This window comes from Conger conger, chromosome 15 (assembly GCF_963514075.1).
Source record: "Conger conger chromosome 15, fConCon1.1, whole genome shotgun sequence".
NCBI classification, from domain to species: Eukaryota; Metazoa; Chordata; class Actinopteri; order Anguilliformes; family Congridae; genus Conger; species Conger conger.
This window is the reverse complement of record NC_083774.1, coordinates 16,774,568-16,797,127: the sequence shown is the minus strand read 5'-3', so window position 1 is coordinate 16,797,127 and position 22,560 is coordinate 16,774,568. Positions and strand designations below refer to the sequence as shown.

General features: G+C 44.3%; 1 protein-coding gene across 5 annotated transcripts in view; it reads right to left on the bottom strand.

The window, feature by feature from the left end:
- LOC133111531 (transcription factor 12-like) overlaps window positions 1-22,560 on the bottom strand; it is a 100,720-nt gene that overhangs the window by 74,876 nt on the left and 3,284 nt on the right. The window contains exon 1 of one of the 5 annotated variants that reach the window (XM_061221967.1): window positions 15,106-15,169. The exons of the other annotated variants lie outside the window; for them this stretch is intronic. The gene's annotated coding sequence lies outside the window, so the exon portion shown is untranslated. Of the gene's footprint in view, window positions 1-15,105; window positions 15,170-22,560 lie in introns of those variants that run through there. 5 annotated transcript variants of the gene reach the window in all.

Below are 22,560 nucleotides of genomic sequence, written 5' to 3'. Positions count from 1 at the left end.
CATACGTGTGCCCTGAAATTCACTAAAAACCCAACTGGAAAACTATAATTTGGCTGTGATTTACGACCCAGCCCTATCAAAACAGCTGAGCACTGAAACACAATGAAGCTCATATTTTAAAACTCTCCACGATGCCAGGGAGGGAGACAGATAAATAAAAAAAAGTTGACGTTATTGTGCTGATCCAACATCTGGTATGCGATGAACAAATAATATCTGACCTCTCGAAATTACATTTATGGAGAGGGTTGTGCGCCGAAATATGAGCTCACGGACTCTTCGCGCTGTTTTAGCCAATATTGTTTTGTAGGTAACAACATTCTGTTCACAATTCCCCATGTGGGATACATAATTGCCAAGGGGGAATACCATAAACAGATCGAAAGGTATTGATCGTCCTTTTCATAATTCCATCCCCATTTCACCAAATTGCATTATCATTCATTTGCCCTCCTGTGAAACATACAATTTTAAACAAAGTATAGGCTACACGAGGAATTGTACCAAGCAATTTTTTTAACAGAAAAAAAAACTGCACTCAAGAGTACTATGATCAACTTATAACTGAAAGTGACTTTGATGACAAAAAGAAATCCATTTCTGAGAAATAACCTAAATCGTTCCACATGAGCGCATGACTGAGCGCACAAGAAGCTGTAGTCATCAGCTCGCATCGCTATTTGGAAAAACAGAACAGATATGTGCTTTCCATTGTGAATCATGAGTTAAAGTGACCTTCCCGCGAACAGACGGAGTCATCGGAGTGTCGATTTGACTGCAGACCTGGCTTTCCGTGCAACTGAACTCTTCGTCTCTTGAACGACCTGCGTGACGACAGTGGGATCTCATTACGCCCCCGCTTCGTCTCAAACCCCCCCCTCCCCCCCCACCTCCCCCCACGTCTCTTCTACCACACCTCTCCTCCGCCTGCAGAGCCAATTGCTCCGATTCTCTCCCTGCGCTTTCAGACTCTCTTTACTGCAGTAAAACAAACATGGTGTCTTTAGGGTACAACCCTGTCACCAGCGTGCCCTGGCCTGGGGGTGAGTGGCCTTCCTTCTGCATGGCTGCATCTGGGACCAGCCACCACCAACAGCATACCGGAAGGCAAGAGCTTGTACCAAAAAAACTGCAATAAAATGCAGCCTAGCCAAGTGTAAAACTATAAATCTGACGCTATGGGCCAAATATAGGAAATAACTCAATCCGTACAGTTAACCCACTCTCTTCACGACAGGGAGAAGTCACGCAATGGGACTGAAGGGCTAAAGAGAATGGTCCTGAATGGAAAATTAATCAATTTCCTTACAATCTGTAATACTCTCCTAAGACCATACAACCTAAACGATGGCTCATTCCATGCATGATGCTCTCAGCATCTACATAGTTGATGCTGAGGCAGATGCTATGCTTACAAGCAGGTTCCACTGTACTGCTACTGCTGTTACTACTATTACCAATGCTACCGCTATTGCTGTCGCCACTACCTGTAAGAATTCATTTCTCTGTGCAATGGCAGAGACTGTGTTGTGAATGCCTTTGAACTGGTACACTTATTCCAAAAGTAACTTGGATTGAAGAGTTGAAATGGTTCAACCTGATAGGTCTTTCTGAAATCTCATTGACAGAAATGAATAGGGTGGTTATCCACCAGAGCACATGGGCCTACAATGAAACCCATCATTTGTACTCCATTACACAAATCAAGCTGGACTGACATCAAGATCCTTCCTCTGCCTTGTTCTTTCAAATAGAAATAAAAAACCAGGATTATAATAAAGTTACAGGAATTGCAGTTTTATGGCAGTTATATGGATGTTGAGTATGTACCTTACTGTCTAATGTCACTGTATTAAGGGTTCTCTTTACCTATAGTGCAAGAAATGACCTCAGAGGGAATTCATCAGAGCGCCTCTCAGACCTAGTTTGAGTAATGCATTTTTGCGTTGTGAATTCAATCATTTATAATCATGCTACACGTTGATTAAAATGTGCTGTAGATTTAAAGAAAACAAACAGACAGAACACTCGAAAGTGTTACAACAACAGCATAGCAGCAGACCCACAGCTCAGAAACACTTTGCATTCTGCACCAGAAAAGGAAGCCATCTTGCTTTCTTTCTTTTCCCCCGGGTCAGTTTGAGCTAGTGGCTCCACAGATTCACAGAGGTGAAGTGTTTTGCACACCCAGGTCAGCTCAGAGGTCAGCTGAAAGAAGCCGGTTGCTAACATTGTTGGAAGCGTGCACGGATTTTAACATACAGAACCTTACAACATCCCATGTATTGGAGTAGTATTATAACATCATTACCTGAAATGTCCCTGCCTGCTAGACATGTGATTCTGCTGAGGACTGGTGATTCTCTTTCTCTTTCTCGTTCTCTGTCACTATCTCTCTCTCGCCCTCTCTCTCTATCTTTGTCTCTCTCTTGCTCTCTGACACTCTCGGTGTCTTTCTCTCTCTTACTGTCAGTTTCCTCAGGACTTCAGAGAAGCAGTTCTGTGTAGCTGCTCCAGGTACAGTGTGTACTGTGAGATGCAATGAGAAATCTTTATTTCACTGACTTTTCCAATCTTAACCACTATTAATATTTACATCAATTAGCTGGGACCTCTGAAATATATCTGTTATATTTTAAGCAGATATATCAACAAAGAGTATCAGCAGTGGACAAAAACAAACAGTTACACAACTAGTCAGATGATTCTAATTTGCTTGTGCTTAAAGAAAATATGCTTGGAAATGAGACTTTCGTTTGTATTGGGTCATAAAAAAGAAAGTTGGCATGACCATGAACAGAGAAAGAGAGAGTGTATTCTCTTCAAACATCAAGACTCAGTGTCTGGCAAATGAAATCACAGCACTGAAAATTCTGTTCACTGCAACCTTTCAGTTCACTCAAATTCAGTTTGTGTCCAGCAACCTGATCCAATGCCTGAGGAACAGGGCAGAAATGTACCGAAGAAGGAAGTGATAAGACATCGGTAAAATTAAGAAATGACTTAAGAAATTAACTTTGTTTTTATTAAGTAAGACTTGAAAAACAACATAGTTATTCATATATACATATATATATATATATATATATATATATGTATATATATATATATATTTATATATATAATCAATATAAATGATTTGAAATATAGAACAGACTTATTAATACAGCACCACCATTTGCTTTGTTTATTCATGTATACACTGCTGCCATAAAATGTCATCCCAGCAGGAATTAAGTCAACAGTGAGGTTTCTCTCTCCGTTTAGCCTGGGCATTTGAACTTCACAGCAACAGCGATGTTCTGAACGTGAAGCTACACACACTGAAAACAAAGGAAACAGTGAAAAATCCTGAAGGTCGTAAAGAAAAGAGGAAACCACCTGTTCAATACTAACATACAGTAGGAGCAAAGAGAACTAGATGTTGCAAAAAGCAGAAGGCTGGCTCTGAGCCTGAGACAGAATTTTTTTTCCCTCCCTATTTGGCATGGCCAATGATATTTGGCGGTGCTCAGACTGGCATGCTTCATCGGAGGACTGCAGCCAGCTATGCTGCTGCTCCACCAGCTGACCTGTGCAGTCTTTGCTGTGGAAGACCACAGTACCACACGCAGGTGATACAGGCCTGTAGACTGTACCCTGCACACAGTGGGTTGCATAGGTGCTGGGAACTGGGCTTGTAGGGCTGCAGGTTCTATACCCAGGTGGGGCACTACCATGGTACCTTTAAGTAATTGATTTGTTGAATTGCTCAAATAAATATACGGATGTATAAACTGACTGTGTAAGACTGTGCAATCTGGACAAGTTGAACTGGATAAGAGTGTCTGGTAAATGTCTGTAGATGTAGATGTAGAAAGAGCAGTTATTAATGCACAAAGACGCAGGGAGTATCCTGCAGACTGCTGTTATGTAATGTGTTTTCGGGAAAATTTCCAACTTGCTGTAAGCTGCCCGCTACCCCCCTTAACATCCACACACCCCACCCCCCCCCCAAAACAAGAAGAAAAAAAGAACTAAAAGCGCTGAAAGGATAGCTGAAAATTGCTTGTCATTAGTTGGTCACACTCAACTTGTATCACCCTGGGAGGAAATGTTTTCACGCCAGCCTAATGCTTTTCAAAAAAAAAACAAAACAGACCTTATGCAATGGAACATTAAAGTGCATACATTAAAGGACTAGACCCAACATTCACAATTACACTCTTAGTCAGACGTTGAAAGCACAAAAGCACAAATTATGCAGTCCAATCTCGTCTGCAAGAGCAGTCTGTGCATTTCTCGCAAACAAGTACACACAGAGGAACCGCAGTAATGAGCGGTTATGCTTGGCGTTCAGCGCTATACTGTCTCACCGGCGCGTGCCACCCCGTAAATCCCCCTGTTTTATTCATCCGATTTCAGGAGTGCGATGCGCTGAACCTGCTGAACCTCCTCAGGATCCCCACCAACACGCCGTCAGGAACAAACAGGTAATATCCTCAACAACTCCGATCAAATACCGACATCACCTTCAATGGATGGCAAATATTGCTCTTGGCAGCGTCTGAACTGTTTTTGTGCTTAACGGCAGAGCAGGTGCTGATCTCTCCCTTTAACGTACAGGGTAAAATAAAGCACACACAAATACGCTCTGCCGGAGGCCCACGTTCGGAAACATCCGCTAGACAATTCCGTCGACCACTCAGGGAAAAAAACACATTAATTACTGGCGGTGGTAGCCCACCGCTGAGAAAACAGCTCACCAGACGTGACATCATGCGGTCCTTTCCGAGGCATTCGGTGGGGTTTGTTTTTTTGCTTAGAATCACTTAGAAACGGACATTCTGTACAAACTTAGAGAGGGCAACGCTGGTGAATGTGCCGTAGGCCAAGACTGTGCCAGGAGCGGCAGGCCTGTAAACTGTGTTCAATAATTCTGCGGTGCGTTTCCCTAACAACGACAAAAGTCACCACTGAACCACCACAGTACGATGGATCGTTGGAGAAACTACCAACCTGGTCAGGACTGTTCCCCAACACCGTAGTGACTAGGCCGCAAATCGACACCACTGTAGTTCGTACTGTAGTTGTTCCTAAATTCATACAATATCATGAAAGAAGTTGAAAATTATAATGGGATGCGTGTAGTGAGTTTTATGCCCCACCAAAATTTTCTAAATTTAGGATAAAACTATTATGAATAGGCTATGTGTGTTTCATAAAATGGAAGTCGTTCCATTTATCCTTTGTTCAGCAAATTTTGTTATGCATGTAAATCTCAAATAGTCTAGACCATTATCCTCATTTAGAAACTCGGCATCCTCTATGATTGGTATTTCTTATTACACATGCGCTCATAGTTATTACCACAAGAAGAACCATAGTAACTGCCTGTGCTAAATGAGCACAAGGCTTCCATAAATATGACCCCTATAAACTGTGTTTGCAAACACACAGCCCGAATGCCGCACTGATGGCAGTATTCACCAGTCCTGCAACAGTCAAAAAGCTAATACCTCACTTATCTCACTTCACTGGTTTACATTTGTAATGTATAATTCTCATTCTAATGACAGTTATAGTCAATAAATGGTACTATATATTGATACACCCAATCACATATATGGGTCTGTCCCATCTTGGCAAGATCAATACGGGACAGCATTGATATTCCCTGAAAAGTTTGGACTGCAGCTTCTCTTCACGTCTACGCCCACTTTGCTGCACTGCTTCAGAGGGTCGTGCTTCGTGTATCTATAGCTGGTGCAGAAAGATGTCTGGGGCTCGACAGACCAGAGGCGTCCATCTTACACAGTAAGCCTGGGATTTCCTGCTGACCACAAACCACCGCTCCCTGGGTGACACAAAGGTCAAATATCCAATCCCTGTCAGACTCCGGACCGCAGCCGGGACTGCATTCCCGATCGCACGGAGCCGGACGAGCCACACGGGAATCCCCAACTTTTCTTTATTGTGTACCCCAATCAGATTCTATCATCTGTAAACCCTTAATAGCAGGCAGTACGGAAAAACACAATGTCTAATTAAGCTGAATGGGGTGAACAGTTTGCGGCTGCACTGTGACTCTACAGTGATTGCATGCAAATAACCGTCATTTCAGAGCTCCGTTTTAATTTTACTAATGGAAGAGTTCTTCTGAAAAGTTAGGTTCACCAATAGGATGAAGAAGGGGAAATTCAGCCGAAATGCAGAACAAAATGCACGTTTCCCAAATACCCACTGAAGTGCATAGGTTTGTAACCAACCAAGTAGTCCAAGATAGGCAATTTTTATTTCTTTATTTATTATCATGTATTTAACCAGAAGGTGAAGGAAGGAAGGTGACAGTAATGTAAATAACCGCACATAAACAGTGATTTGCAGAAGAGCAACACGTCAAACCTCTCAGGGGATAGGCTACAGCAGCAGAAGACTAATAAATGAGTCAAATAAATACCTAATGAAGTGTATTTTCAGGCAAAACACAAACACAAAACTCACATCAAGACAACAGTCAAGCTAAAAATTCTGTGCAACAAAAGCGCAAAGGAAAAATCAAATCAAGTTATCAGTAATTATGTGAATTATCTAACCATTGTTTTAAATTCATTATGACTAACCAGGCCCCAAAGCTTAAGTGCTTTAGCGGGAAACCATGTTGCAGTGTTTTAATAAGAACCGTGAATCAGGAGCCGCAGCATAGTGGTGAGGAGCAGGTCCCTTCCCAGAAGCACCCGAAGCTTAAATCCCGTTTCCCCAGATGATTAGCGTCTGATGAGTCGCCAGCCTGAAACCAGCCCGTTCCACCCGCAGATGAAAGAAAGGCATTATGGGAAGTGGGAGGAGGGGGGGGGGGGTTCCCATCATGCTCAGCTACTGCACACCTGTATTTATGTAATCCTCATTTTTGTTTGTTGCGGTATGGGGAGAGGGGGCGTTAAGGATGTTTCCAAAGGCCCTCACGGACAGCGGCCCTCCAAATACGGTGCTGTAATTTGTGCAGAGTTGGGGTGGTATGGGGTGATGCGTCCCAATGAGAGATCTTTCCACGGGGCCCAAAATCCCTGGCGGCACCCCCACTGATGAAAGGGACCCGACCGAGACTCGGAGGGCATTTTCATCAGCCAGCCGCTGAGCTCCAAAACCCGCTCTCTCATCCACACACGACTGGGGCCCAGGAGACCTGGAGCACTCCACACGCCGCCCATTTACAACTCACACTCAAACTGACGACCAGCACGCACCAGGCCTATAGGAAACGGGTTTCAGCAGGCCCAGCGTGCGACAAAACACTTCACGAAGGGCCCCTTGACCGAGCCGGCAGGGCAGCCCAGCGTGTGGCCGGCTTGCTGAAGACGCTCTCAAGGTCTTCTCCTTCACCCGGCCGGGACGCTCATGAGACAGGACGCGGCTTTGCCACGGGGGACAGGCCCAAACCGGGTGTCCGTGTCGCGAGGAAAACAAAAAAACCAACACAAACTTAACAGCACCAACAAAAGCAAGCTGCAGAACACGTACACACAAACAAATGCTCCCAGCTAGGAGCTCTATTCACAGTCTCATGAAATATCATGACAGTTCAATTCAAGCAAACAGTGGGGGTGGCACTCCATGGTGACAATCGCATCAACAGGGCTGGCAAGTGCACTTGTTACAGCGACAGAATCGCTAATAATTCCGTTTCTGTTGTTAATATCATCAGAGTTTAGCGAATAACATCAAATGAAAAAGGGCTGAGTGCCTCCCAGGGGTTCTGTGGGAGGCACAGATGTTGTTCTTTGACATTCACCACTACTATCTCGCTTACATTGTATTGTGAATACCGCGGCGGTGAAAAAAAAATCAATGTCAATTCTCGCCATTGAAAAGCGGTAGCACAAAACGGCTATCTTGTCTAACACAGTCAGAACCCTTTGATTATCGATTAGCAGTCAGCGGCTGCGCTAACTCCGCCGCCCGGCGCACGCTGGTCCTCCCCGGTGTGCCGGGGCCGCCGATCGCTGCCCCGCGCTGCATAATTAATGAGCAGACAGCGCGCGAATAACAGCGCGTCCGGCCTCTTGTTCTCACATCAAAGTCCCGAAACGGAGGAACCCGGCGGGGCGGCGAAGCGGCCGGCCAGCCTCCGAATAGATCCCGCGTTTAAAACACAAACACCGGGGTGACCCCGCTCTCCCCTTTCACTCAGAATTCGGTGAAAGCGCAAGAGGGTGGGGCCCGGGGCGACATGAGGCCTCCCGTTCCCGGAGCGTTAGCCGGACTTCCCAACCTGCCCGGCTCTCCTCCCTCCTGTCAGCCCCTCCAGGACCCCCCACGAGAGAGTGACACCGCAGGACAGCCGCAGTGGGGCTGGGGGGGGGGGGGGGGGGGGGTTGCGCTCATTTCATGTCCATTTCCCCGTTTATTCTCCCTTTTCTCTCCCGCTTTCATGGGGGCCTTGGTGGGGTGGCTGTCTGGGTATCTCCAGCGCAGACGCGTTAATCCCAAACTCTCATTCCCTGCGATTTCCACACTTCCTTCCTGCAGTGCTCCCCATCGCCATATGTTCCCCAGCACTTATTACGGGAGGCGCTCCTTCTTTTAATACCAGAGCCTCAGCCTCCCCCCTGCGCTCCCACTGAAAGTTCCCATCCAACAGCGGACCTGACGCACACAACCGCACCACAGACATACGCGCACGGTTTGTTGTCCACATTTAAACCGCGCTGTAGCACTGTAGGAGGACTGCTAGCCCCTCAGAGGAAATCAGAATATTATTTCCCGCAGCCTAGATTCAGTTCATTCAGTGGCAATATTTGCAGTTGCATTGTGTCAAATTGCTCACACACCCTTCCTTCTGACCTGTCTTAAAAGCTTCAGACACGGCCTAATGGATATCCCCACACACACCCCACACATCCAAACACTGACAAGCTATAATGGGTAGCAATAATAAGCATCTTTTTTATGCATTCCTAATGAGATATTTTGTGCTGAGTGAAACGCACCAAGCACAAAAGGATTAGCCTGCAATTACACCACAAGCATTTCCAATCAACGACATGTTTATTATTTCAAAAGGATTTATTTTGTATTGAGCCGCTCATTAGCGGAGTTAATCAGAGCTGCGCCTTGTGACGGCGCTAACGATAATATCTCAGCACTCAGCAGTGGACGGGAGCATTAGCAGAGGAAACAGTCACACCCAGGCACACTCTGCTCTTTCTCCTGTGGCACTGTGGGACTCAGTGATAAATGAAAATGCTGATGGTCGACTGTCTGCGAACATGTTGTGACTGCCCATATGCTGTAGTATTCTCAAATTCACTGACCCCGACACGCACCCGCACACACATACACACACACACACACTCTCACACACACACACATTCTCTCTCTCACACACACACACACACAGACACACACACATGCACGCCCTCCCCCCCCCACACACACACACATACTCTCTCTCTCACAAGCACACACACACACTCTCTAACAAACACACACACACACTCTCTAACAAACACACACACACACGCACACACTCTCTCTCTCACATGCACACTCTCTCTCACACACACACTCTCTCACACACACACACTCTCTCACACACACACACACTCTCTCACAAACACACACACACATAATCTCTCTCTCACACACACACTCCCACAAACACACACATATACTCTCTCACACATGCACACACTCTCTCACACTCACACACAGACATAATTTCTCTCAGACACACACTCTCTCTCTCTCTCTCTCACAAACACACACATACACACACACATACACCCACTCTCTCTCTCACACACACACTCACTCTCTCTCTCACACACACACACACACACTCTCTCTGCATCCCCACTGCTGTGTGATGTGTTTAATGAAGGCTGTCGTGGCGGGGGCTGTCAGGATGACTGCACTGGAGCCAAGTGTTTCCTCATTTCCCTCAGCTCCCCCACCCAATCACGGAGCTGTCATCACAGGGTCGGCACGGCAACAATTACAGGCCGCTTAAGAGGAAAGAGAGCCCAAGCCCGCCTCTTTGGGTCTGGGCTTCTCTTGTTCCTACACTTCTTTTATTTATTGTGTTTTCATCAAATGGGCCAAATGACAGCATGCATCCAGTAAAAAGCTCAGACCTTTAACCCTCTTAGGCAAAAACAAAAATGAATAACAAGGTTATTAATTTGAGCAGCAGAAGTGAGTGACAGCCCATTCTCGCTCATTACGGATGCCCACAGCTTGCTCGTCTGTTCTGCTGCGTGGAGAGACGCCGGGGGAGAGTGCCAGCGCGGCAGAGGGGAGGAGGAATAACCGCCATTCTGCCACTGCCCAAAACTCATTATCACCCTTTCGCATTAAAGAGATCACCTGCATAAACACACACTCACAGTCCCCAGAGCAGGGCAGCCACCGGCCAAAGTGCTACACACAGCACACAAAAAACAGCACCATCGTTTCAAATAAAAACAGAGACAAAGAGGCTAATATTATTTTAGGGAATGTTTACAGTACACATACAATAGTTGTGTACTGTATGTTGTTGTTTGGCCCGTTCCACTCTCCAATACAACGTCGCAGACCATGAGAGACAACCCTCCCCATTATTATAATTATAACCATGGCAACAAACAAAAATGAGGATTACATAAATGCAAAGTTGGAGGTTTTACAAAAGACCAAGACTTAGCTCGAGTCCGTCGTCTGTAATTTATTATTCCAAATCCTTCAAAAGATAAATTAAAACCAGGAATAAATCAGTGCAACGCACTAATCCCCCAACCTTTTTTTTTTTTCAGAGAGAAAAGATTGAAGCTCAATTTGATCAGTACACAGCGCGGAGAGAGAAACAGTTTCAGACTAGACTTTAAAATAACAAACGGCATTAAGTGCAAATGCAATGGCAGATAGCTCTATACATAGAAGCAGCTCCCCCGGACACTGCTGGCAGGGGGAAGGGATTAGGCAAACACAACAATGACTTGTGCTCATCAGCATTTTCAGTATCTGAAATGTAAATCCTGATAGAAGCGGCAAGCCCAGGTCACGCTCCCCTCCATACTCACGCCACGCTTCCCAAACCGCTCGGCACACTTAAGAAGGCCAGAACCCGCCCGGATGTGTTCTTAAAGGGCCCGCTGGATTAGGGCTCCCTCACGTGACCTGGAGTTTAACTGGCAGTCATCTAACCTGTATGTCCGATCGCTGCCTGAAATTCATTTGATACTTTCCAAAAGCAGGAGCCATTTTGAGACCAAACCACAGAGCAGTTGTTCATCCGCGACAGTCTCTGACCACTGACTTAAAGGGTGTGATTCCTGTTTTTCTTGCGGTGTATAAAAGGGAGCTGAAGCTTTAAACTATTTGCTGTTTATGATTTCATGAATTATTTTGGAGTGGTGTGAGCGTACGCAGAGTGTTTCCCGCTGTTTTACTGTGTCCAGACCAGTCCAGAGTGACCAAGCCAAGGATCCCGTTACATTAGGGCCCACCTTCAAATGCAGGAAACCACAGCTAATAAAACTTCCCTACGCACGGCAGCATCGGAGAACTGACATTCACCTAAAATCCACAACGCTTTGCTGATAGTTTTTTGTTGTGCTTCCCCTTGTGATTTTTACATCAGCACCATCATTGGGACACACAACACTGCAGCTTCAATGACGCTGGTCACGGCACACATTAAATAAATGATAATGGTCAATGGTCAAATTAAAATGGTCTGGTAGTATTTGCAGACTTTACCTGCAGTGGTTGCCCAGGGATCCTATCATCCCCCAGGGGAGGCTAGGGGGTGGCCAGTAAAAAAGATCATTATGCATTCCTCTCCACTCGCCTCTACTGTGAAATTCACGATCGAACCCCACACTGCTCCGTGCGCCTCTCCCCCACAACGCACCGGGCCAGGTCGGCTGCATGTAGATCCCCCGGGCCTCCCAATCACTGGGACAGAGGGCCATCTATCCCCTGGACGGTCCTGGGAGGGCTAACGTGCTAATTAGCTGTCAGGGCTTTAGCGAGCTGACCCTGGGCTGGGCCTTCCCTCATTCTCCTGAAACACTCCCCAGCCACAGGACTGCACCTCAGTGTCCCCCCGGAAAGACCCCCAGCTACAGGACTGCACCTCAGCTTCCCCCCGGAAAGACCCCCAGCTACAGGACTGCACCTCAGCATTACCCCAGAAAGACCCACAGCTACAGGACTGCACCTCAGCGTCCCCCCGGAAAGACCCCCAGCCACAGGACTGCACCTCAGCATCACCCCGGAAAGACCCCCAGGCACAGGACTGCACCTCAGCATCACCCCGGAAAGCCCCCCCCACCCCCCCCCCCCCCCCCATCCCATGCACACTCCCAAACATAAAGACACTTCTCCGCCCACACACGGTTATAAGAAGACATCAACCACAAATCCACAGCTCGAACGTGGCATAACTGTCATACAGGTTATAACAATATCAATAGCAGGCTCACACCAGTTAGAGAAGGTTCTGTTACCCGTGACAGTAATGACAGATGTACATCAGCCCGCAGACACATTTTAAAATACGGGGTCCCACATATGTGTTTGACTTTCACTGCATATTGATTTTCTATTCAATGTCCATTTACGATCTAAGGCTCACGGAACCACCGTGATGACCTTACCTTTACACACACATGGAGAAGGGATCAAATGTGTTAAAGTGTTAAGACTCAAATGGGGGTTTGAATTCCACCATTGGCACTGACTGAGTTCTGCATTGTGGCATCAGAATAAACCCAGTCCATGGGTGCGGACTGAAAAAAAAGAAAATATTTATTGCATTTGAAGCTTATGGTAGCCACCTCTAAGGGAATTAGAATGCTTCGCAAAGCTTTTTTTTTTTTTACACCAGTCATTAATATATTTTATTAAATTCAATTTTAATGCCACGGAGCTCAGAAAACACACATCTGCCACTGATAATTTGGAGTTTGCGAGTGTGGCAGGGAATCATTAAAAATGTGAAGTCTTGTGCCAAAGCTCATTTCACTGCTAAATCTTCCCCGACAGAGTTTCTAGGATAACGGTGATAATTACAATTTTGCCATGGGCGAGATAACGGGTAGGCAACGTATCCTCCTGTCAAAGAACATTCTGTCTGTTAACGGCACAGACAAGTCAACTCTGACACTTTCCAGTTAAGTCTGTGTGTATTTTTTAAAAACAGAATTGTTGACATAGATTTTTTTGTTTGTTCTTCAGAAAGACCTAATCTAAAAATCAGGAAGATAAGCTTTGTTAAAAAAGGGAAAATGCCTAATTACACATAACATTAAAACAAACACATACACTAATGTTTTTCCACATTTTCACATCGGCTAAAAACACTAGCTACGCCGACATGATTAAACCTTGATTCAATTATTCAGGCGTCTCCACCCCTAAAAACCTAAAATAACAAATTGGCTGGTGTCTGCATTATGATTAAGGTACTGCACTAGACTCAAATAACTTAGCCTAAAGGTTTGAATGTAGGTGGAATAATTTGCTTGTATACCCTTGAGCAAGATTCCTGAATACACCAATATCTAGCAGAACACTGGTAAAATGTAAGCTATACTGCACGTGCCCAAGATGACAACATTTTTAGTTGTCAAAAAGAACTGCGAGCACAAAGCAATTTACTAATCTAGAAGCATCTGTAACATAAATAAATAATCAATCACAATTTATTTTTAAGGAGTGCACTGATTTATTTATCGGTTTTGCTTCGGAAGACTACTGGATTGACGAGCTCATAGGTGGCAATAGAAACACTGTCCAAAAGAAGGGACACAATGTTTTTTCACAATATTTTCACTTTCCTTTCACTACTGTGCAAGCAAATACTGTACAGTGAATAAGACTGGTCCTATACCATTCTCACACTGCTTGATGAAAAGAAGAAAATAATGAAGAAAAGCTCTGCATTAGTCAGGAAGTAATGCAATGCAGTAATCTTGTATACTCGCGTACACAACACCATCTAGACGAGCACCCATCTTGTGAAAGCACCCCCACTTCACCTTGCCTCTACAGCTCCAGCAGACAGGCTTCTCTCAGCAGAAGGACTGTTTGTCAGCAGGCTGAAACCTCTCAATCTCCCAGATCATTTTCATAATACTCATTTTTCTGAAAAAGCTTTGGGACAGTAAGTTGCTGTCAATTAAAACATAACGGCAATCATTTTTGAGGGTTTGTGGAAGGATCAAGTACTTCACAAGTCACAGACAAAGCGCTGAGGTTCGAATGGTGGCAGTTTATGGTTTAATTAAGGCCCACCTTTCACCTTACCACACCAGTTCAGTCCATCTGAAAGGCACATTCCAATACAACATTGGATGACATCACTCACCCGAGCGCGTGGGGTACGAGGGGAATGTTTGAGACTCAACTGGGGACCCGAAAATTGCTTTACGTCATGCCTTTTCAATACAATGATCCCCATTCATTCCTTTACCCAACCAACCTCTCCTTTCACTTTTCACAAACGAGTCAAAATACAACACAAACGTACTCCAGCACAGTCTCAAGGCCTCTGTGTAGCAGCCTCTCATGTGGAGGTTAACACACTGTATAGCCTATTTTTGGAAGAACAAAGAAGCGTGGCACAGCAAAAGAAAAATGCGGCCCAATCAAACCATACAGAAAAAAGGCAGATAAAATGAATGTCAATTGAGAGGAAATGCTTAGTACTCACTGCATTCTGTTGTTTTTTTTCCTCTATTTCATGCTTTTGATTTGTACTGACAGCCGTGGGCACATTTTGGCAACAGCGCCTTTGTCGGCACGCAGCCGAGGTGAAACAACTTCAGAACTGCCAAGTGCGTACACACGCATCCAATATGACATCATGATGAACAAGGCTGTCTTCAGGGTGCCTGCATTTCAGCAACAAATAACAGTATATCGCTCCTAATTAGCCCGCTACTAGTGTACCAAATGCCCCATTCTTTTTGAACAATTCTTTCCCCAGGGACACTCATATTCATGCGGAAGCAAGCTTTAATATCGAAATTACTGTAACCCGAACCAGTCGCGATGCAACAACCTTTCTAACCTAACAGAAGGTCTTTCAGCGTGTGCTTTGGTTGTTCGTTAAAAATGTAGTCCTGGATCACTTACTGTTTTTTTCAGTATGTAGATGGGGTTTGTTATTTGGAGGCGCTATCCAGCTGTTGTAGTTCTGTTAGGCAGTTACTGATACAGTGCAAGCACTAGCTGACTCCCCCGGGGACCACCACCACCCACCACTGCCTCCCAGATAAAAAGCTCCACCTCTGGCCTCTGAGCCAGATACTAGAAAACCCAGATGTGAAGCTTTGGAATAGGTCAGCCTTGCTTCAATGCGGGCTCGTCTGAGCCAAGAAAAACGGAGAACTGTTCAATCTGGTGCCAAAGCAAACACTATTCCTTTTGGTATTATGACATGTTATTAAGAATGAAGTTCACACAATGCACGTACTGTATCTACAGTGGGCGTACTTTACATATGCTAGCCACCTTATTTTTGGCACAAACTGGGGTGTGGCATGTTTGTTGATTTTGTGAACTCATTTCCAGTTTTTATGGTTGCCAGTAGTAACGCGTTCTCTATAAACACTAGTCTGCTCACCATTAAGGTTACCAGCTATCACCCAAAAAGAAATTAATTTGCAACACAGACAGCTCAAGCTGAAAAGACTGATTCAAGACAATGACACGAGTGGGTAAGACAACAATGGTATTGTAGTAGCCCTTGCTGGTTGGATGCAGACATTGTTTAGTATGTTCTGAATCTCTGTTAGAAGAGTCGTCTAACCTAGCAGCTAGCTATTCTCCCATCATGGAGCTAAAATTCTATCAAACAACATAGCAGTAGCTAAAAAACAAAGGTCTGGCTAACTAGTAGTAAGTTACTAAATTACAAGCTACATTATATTACATTCATTTAGTGCCACAATATAGGAGAAACGTAAGTGCATTCACCTAATTAATATGAGAAATAGTGACAGCTATAGCTAACAACATTCCCAGACCAGCAAATAAAGGTGCAACAACACTAAAGCACTCGTGCAATTTAACAATGTCAACCAAGAGCCAGAAGTACAAATTCTAAATACATACAGAACATAGCCATAGTTTGCAAGGTAGATAGGCTTATGTAGTGAGATCTCTTATGACTGCATTGGCGATTTTCTAGTAACACACTAGAGAGTGTAGTTACTCCATTCTGACCATTTATTAATAATAATAATAATAATAATAATAATAATAATATATCAAATTTAATATGCGCTTTTCATTGTGTGGACAATCTCAAAGCGCTACATAAATAGATAATATGAAAGATAAGCAGATAAAACGATTATTATGTTCACATCAGACCCCTAATCCCAAGTCCTTTGCAAATGTGGGATAGATTTTCCAAACGATCTGATCACATTGCTCACAGGTAGACATTCCGGCATCAAAGCATCAAAAAAATTGAAAGTACAATCAGACTGGATGTTTCTATACAAACTGCAAATTGTGGTTTCGGTAAAGGTTAAGGGTCATGCAGTTAGTGAACTCTTTAGAGGGCAGAAGTGAGGCGGTCCACATATTGTTTCTGACTCAAAGCACTGTGGTTTAAAGATATGTTGCATTGATTTAAAATACTCATGTTTGAATTTTATTTATAGCCAGTTCTGTGTGAAGCAGAAGCCCATGAACACCATATAAGGTGCTTGAGCCTACTGTACCATCATCTGCGCTGGTCATATTTTCTAGTGTACAGTACTTTGACAGTTTAACCTCTTGAATTAGCTGCAAAATGATGCAAAGGCTGTGCCAAGTAACCTGCTCCTTCAAAGGACCTCCATTGCTATGGCAACAGCATGGTTCTCGGCAACCACAAATCGGAAGGCGACCCGCGATTCATAAAGGAAAGATGTCCAGACTCCATACTGCCGGAGTGGACAGAGAAAAAAAATTACAATAAATAAATACATAAATAAATAAAATCCCGATACAAAATGGATTTAGGCGCATCAAAAATAAATAAATAAAAGCAAGTGGCCGAACGGTCCACAGAGTGGACTGCGGGCTATCTGAAAACAAGCAGCTGCTGCAGGACGGGAATGAGAGCCTTCCACATGACAAGGAGGCTTAACAAATGAAAGAGGGCTTATTAAACACAGGTGCTGGACAGTTCTGTCAGGAGATGTATATTGGAGCGAAAACATTTTTTGTGCCAAAATATATAACCACATATTGAATTGGTAATAGGCACTCTGGAATCGGTCTGGATTGCTTCTCCTCAACATTATACAGACTGTAACCCCCCCCCCCCCCTTCACCACCCCCTCCTCGCATAACACCTTGTCTTGCGAGTTTTACAACGGAAATGTTTTGGTAAGCCCGTGCAACAGATGAGGCATTTGACTTGAAGACTGATTTGCATAGGCACGCCCCCAACAATCAGTGGTTTGGTGGAATGACAGAGAAACAGCCTCCACCAGAGAGACAACAAGCTTCCTGAGACAGTTCACATTCATCTTCAAGTATCTAAGACCCACCAAACAGAGTTTCTTTGGTTACAAACATTCCCTTCGCTTCAAAATATTTAGGGACGTGTGTAAGAGGGAGAAGGCAAGACTTGTTTTTAAAAAATGGAAAATGAAAACACACGATTTGCAATTCCTATGCTAAGGCTGTGAAGATAAGCTGAGCCCAGGTTGGATTTTGTCAGCTTTCATATCTCCATGCCATGTGCTTTACTCTCAATGCTACGCTTCATTTTTTTTGTTTTGTATAAGAAATGATCTGGAAAAGCCTGCAGACTTATCCCCAAAATTATATTTGAAAAAAGAAAAACCAGTTCAAGTCCTAATCCCTCAACCTTCCTAATGAATAATAATTCTGAATAAAGTAACAATATATTTGTACCAGCACATTAATAATTAATCAGCACATGACACTCTTCCTCTTATCCAAACATTTCCATCAGTAAGACATCAAATACCCAAGAGTAAGGCATGAAGTCACTGAAAACATGGCAGGAAACTATGCTGTCAAGTAAAATGTCCAAAAAGGAACACACAAATGTCAATGGAAACAGGAATACAGTAATGGCATATACACTCACTGAGCACTTTGTTAGGTAGACCTGTACACAAGCAAATATTTCATCAGAAAATCATGTGGCATCGACTAAATTCATAAAAGCATGCCAACATGGTCAATAGGTTCCACTGTTTTTCAGACAAAATGGGGAAGAAATGTGATCTAAGTGACTTTGGACAGGGCTCCCATTTTAGGAACATTTGCTCCTGAAAACGTATGTGTGCAAACTGGAAAAATTATTTTGGAGCACATGCACTAATTGGGATGCATTAGTGTGCTCCTCTAGCATGTAGAAAAAAACACTAGGTTCATTACGGATTCTTTTAATTAGGCTAAATATTCAATTAACCATATTCCACGAAGCCCCAAAATGAAATAATGAATTTGGCAAGTTGGAACCTCATACGTGTCCGAGCAGTACGTGTTGGGGAAGAACAGTATGCATGAGTGCGGTTGTTTGCGTTTACGTTCACTGGTGATGTAGCTCCTCAGGCAATTTTGCCTAATGTAGCTCGTGCTGTTTCCAGGATATCTCCAGGCAAATTAAGACTTTTCTCATGTTTCCTTCTTAACAGATGGGAAACTACCAGCAGCCACTAGTGCATCATCAGACCGCCACACAGTTGTCCTTTCAGAATTAGCATTTTTAAAACTCGGGAATCTGATTAAATGTGATCCTAGGAGGCCCTAAAGGATCATCAATCTTGTAAAGCACAAAGGGAAAGAAGTAGAGCGTTCCTCTCGCACCACCCGGGTTAAAACTGCAGCAGAATCATCTTCTTGTTCTTACAAATAGGCTGCAGCAAAAAGAAAAAGCATGAACAGAAATGGCTGAAAGGTGAATTAAGAAAAATGAAGGCTTGAAATGACAAATAAGGTAATATAGGTACCTATTGCATTTTTGATAACACAAAATATAATTGACAATGTTTCCAATGTCCAGTGAGTAGAGGAATCACAATGGCAAAGAGGGTTTAACTGTAGACCCGCAGAAAGTCCCACACACATTTACATGAAGCCAGCGGTCAAAGGCCATGGCGTTTATCACGTGGGTGGAACTGATGCAGCCATCAAGCCCAATATCATTCAGCCTACACTGCCCGGCACTGTCCTCGTAAAAATCATTATGAAATAGTACATGCCCGTTTCTGTCAAAACCGCAAATTTAATTAAGGAACAGCTGCAGACATTCATGGAAACCATGCCTGTGAATGAGCTGCAGAAGACCGCGCCACCAATTACACTAATTTCATGACAAGCAGCGCTGAACATATTCTCATGCACAACAGTGCCCCATTGACCTAGAGCCCTTATCCACATCAATCTGTTGCCAAGGGTGCGTCTAGAGAGAGGCCCAATCTGATGGGCCATGCAGGGCACCCATCCCAAAAACCATGAGGTTACGATTGCCAAATAGCCCCACAACCCCCAATCAGCCCACTCGGACCACCCCAGTTAAAAAAATCCCAGACATGCCACCGTCCGATGCATCTGCGAGCTAATCAGAATCCAGGCTGGAAGGAGTGGAGTTCCTCAGCCACGTTCCTCAGCCACGTCTGGTGGAGTGGCAGCCTTCGCGTGCCTCTGAGCCACAGAGACTTACGCCCATACGATGGTGCCGCATTAAAATGTCCGCCCAACCTAAGGCCGGAGCGTGTCTCCTCTGCGGCCGCACGCGGGAGTCTGACGAGGGGGGGGAGGGGAACCGTTCGCTCGTGAAGCACAGAGACCTCGCAGCTCTGCCAACTTTATTATGTGACGACATCACTTCCTGTCAAGGCCCTCTTCCAGCACTGCAAGCCAAGCTGGGTGTGTTTTTTATTTTATAACTTGTTTTTTAATCCACCCTTTCTCTGGGAGTTTAACTTTGCTTTTTGTTTTTTCTTCGTTTGCTTTATTCACAGACGGTGTGAGCAAGGGCATTTTCGATCCGTCTTTGCGCAGATATTCGACACGGTATGACCTTTTCAATTTAATCAGTGTTTCATTTTTCCCTGTTCGTAGCCACTGATCTTTTTCCAAATTAGTTACAGCAGACACACCAAGAGGCACAATAACCTCACAAACCAGACGCTCAGCCACAAAGGCGTTTGTAGTCAACGCACATTTCATAACGTGTCGGACACAGACACTCCGCCTTCAGGTTTAAGGACTAGGCCTTTCAGAGCGGGTGTGCTAGCAGACAACGTCTTACAATAAGAGCCGAGCTGTGATACTACAAGAGGCAGTCTGCTGAATGAGTGGGCAGGCAGTACACTCGGAGAGCACAACCAAGAGGGGGGAGAATCATAAAGGGAGTACCACCCCTCTCCAGAAGATACGGGCTACTCAAAACTCACCGACTCATATTACTTCTTTTTTTTTGGTTTAAAAGAGCCACCAGAAGTACAGTTCAGTGCTGTGTGAACACTGCTTACCACACTTTATTTTCTTGGTTCTTTCTCACTGGCCTATGACTGATGATGACTTTGGTTTCATTTTAGGCAATGAATAAAAATAATCAAAAGAATCATTAAACTGATATTAGGAATTGTAAATTCGCATCTTGGATAATATGAACTCCATAGCTGTCTGAGGGAGAAAACTTGGGGTTTCATCTGTTTCACAACCTAGCTGTACAGGCCAAATGCATCAGGCATTAGAGCAAATCCAACAACATGGACCAGAGCCATACACAGCTACGTCTCACGGCTTCCAAAATAAGACAGCTGAACGTCACCAATGTCAAATTACGAGGGGTGCTGGGTGGCTCATCCCGTTAAGAGACTGTTCTAGGACATGGTCTAGCCCCATGGTCTGACACTGAATCCGGACCATGTCAGCATTGGCTCTAGCCTCGCCCGGGGACGGGAGGGTTTAATTCCCCCGGGGGCCGCTCAGCCGTGGCCCCTGCACGCTCACCTGTCGAGCCACACATTAAGTCTCTTCCTCTACACGTCCGCGCCGGCCGGCTCACCGACCGCAGCGTGATAAGAAGTGGCAGCTTACATCGCATGCTCCGGAGGAGAGAACGCGTACGCTCGTCTGTGCTCTCCAGACTGACGACGGAGCCCACGATGACTCCAGCGTTGCGGCGGAGAAAAACTGGACAAACCACACAAATCGATGTCTGTTTCCGTCAATGTGCACAGAAGTATCAAATGGGGTGCAAATTTGAGTGAACTCACACCCATGCAAACACTAACGCTAACATATTAACAGTGAAAAGAATTACATCATTATAGGATAAAATATTAACACATTTTAGCAGTTATTTCAGAGAAAAGCAATTAAAACAAAATTCAAATCATGCTATAAATTATATGATTGATAAAGTATTAGTGGGTAAATTTTACCCACAAAATGGCTTCTTTCAAAAATACATCAAGCCTACTCTCAAGTGAGCGCTTATGTAACTGAAAGTCATATTCTGGTTCTGTGAAGCGATGTATAATTATCTCAATTATCTGAATACATGCTGGAGAGCATTTGGTCCTGAATCTTGGAATACCCAAGTCCCTCCTCTGTTGCTTAGCTAGATTTAAGGATCCTATCCTCTGGGGTGGATCTGGCAGGGATGCAACAACACCAGTCTGTCCAATGCCATTACCCCAGCGTTTGAACCACAGACTGGAGAAAAAGCTATGAATGCAGTTTCAGAGCCCTTGTTTTTAGAATATACTCTCCATTGCTCTTCTTTGTATTCATTCATTTTTTAGCTTAAGGCAATTTTCAATTGAATGTTTTCTGTAAAAGTGATTATAAGTGAAAACTGAAAACACTTCTCTGGCTAGTTTTGAAGTAAAATAGACCCACATGATTGAATCACTGACTTGCTATAATTCGGTACATGAAAGCAATCCCTGTGAATGAGATCACTTCTACAAAGTCTCAAATTAAGCATTTCTTTTTTGTTTTATTTATTTATTTTGCTCTCAAACAAATCAAAACAATTATACAGTCAGGGTTACAAAAGCCTCCTTTTGCTTGCTCTGCCTCAGTGGTCAGTTATCCACACAAAAGTGTGTCCTTTATGGTGCAGATAAGTGTACAAGCTCCGCTTTGTTACCATTTACAACACAAGTATTGAAGACGCATAATGCCTGATTGTTGTCCTTTCTCCAGAAGCTGATCAGACAATGTATCTGTTTAGGGTTAAGGTCCCACAACATGCACACTTAACAAAAGATACCCATTAAGGATAGAGACTTAAGTAAAGCTTTTCTGAACTACTCTGTCAGTATAATAACAAGGCAAACTGCACCATCATAACCCTAACCACCCTGCCCCACCCCCAGAACCCTTCAGAAGCACACACACCTGCGGGTGCATACACACACATACACACACACACATACATGCACACACACACACACACACACACACACAGACACACACATACACACACACATACATGCACACACACACACACACAGACACACACACACATACACGCACACACACACACACACATATATGCACACACATACACACACATGCACACACACACACACA